At 51.0% G+C, this 1,076-nt stretch overlaps 1 protein-coding gene across 1 annotated transcript in view; it reads right to left on the bottom strand.

Moving 5' to 3' along the window:
* Nucleotides 1–1,076, bottom strand: part of GRIN2D (glutamate ionotropic receptor NMDA type subunit 2D) — a gene marked incomplete at its 5' end in the record, with an annotated part of 35,579 nt that overhangs the window by 3,417 nt on the left and 31,086 nt on the right. The window lies entirely within an intron of this gene.

Genomic DNA, 1,076 nt, shown 5'->3' with positions numbered 1-1,076 from the left:
ATTTTTTACAGAGAGGAAGGGAGAGGGATAGAGAGTTAGAAACATCAATGAGAGAGAAACATCGACCAGCCGCCTCCTGCACACTCCCCACTGGGGATGTTTCCTCAACCAAGGTGCATGCCCTTGACCGGAATCGAACCCGGGGTCCTTCAGTCCACAGGCCGACGCTCTATCCACTGAGCCAAACCGGTTAGGGCTTATTTACTTATTTTAAATACATATGTTTTTATTGATGTCAGAGAGGAAGGGGAAAGGAGAGAGAGAGAAACATCCATGATGAGAGAGAGTCATGGGTCGGCTGCCTCCTGCACGCCCCACACTGGGGATGGAGCCCACAACCTGAGCATGTGCCCCGACCAGGAATCGAACCCCAACCTCCCGGTTCCTAGGTTGACGCTCAACTCCCCGAGCCACGCCCGCCAGGCAAGGTAGAAGTTAGTATCTCCATTGTTCAGACCCAGAAATGCAGGCCCAGACGCACCCTCATTTGCTTGCGTTCCCCCACGAGGCCCCCACGTCTGAAACTTGCTGGGAAGAGGGTCGGGGATGTGGCATCAGCTCTCACAGAGGGGTGCATGGGGGGCCTTGCCTCTTCCTTCACAGCCGCTGCCATTGTGCACTTATTTCCGTGGTTACTGCATTCACCTCAGCCTCTCCCAGGGCTTGAGCCCCTGAGGGGAGGGCCCGCGGGCACCACGTTCCAGGCTGTGACGTGACCTAGCACTGTTCCGTACCTACCAGGTGGTTGTAAATCTTTGCAGAATAAAGGAATGAGTAAGCGAATCCACACCTAGAACACTGTGTAACTATTCTATGAAACAAGATAAATGCCCGTGATCTGACATCTGAAGATGTCCAGGGAGTATTACTGTGAAAAAAACAAAACAAAACAGACCAATCCCAGAAGCCCATATAGTGTATAACTCTGTATGTACTTTAAAATATATATGTATTTTATTGGTTTTTACAGAGAGGAAAGGAGAAGGATAGAGAGTTAGAAACACCTATCAGCTGCCTCCTGCACAACCCCAACTGGGGATCGAGCCTGCAACCAAGGTACATGCCCTTGACTGGAA

The sequence above is a fragment of the Myotis davidii genome, unplaced genomic scaffold, assembly GCF_000327345.1.
Source record: "Myotis davidii unplaced genomic scaffold, ASM32734v1 scaffold464, whole genome shotgun sequence".
In the NCBI taxonomy this organism is placed as follows: domain Eukaryota; kingdom Metazoa; phylum Chordata; class Mammalia; order Chiroptera; family Vespertilionidae; genus Myotis; species Myotis davidii.
The sequence above is the reverse complement of the archived record's forward strand: the minus strand, read 5'-3'. Positions and strand labels throughout refer to the sequence as shown.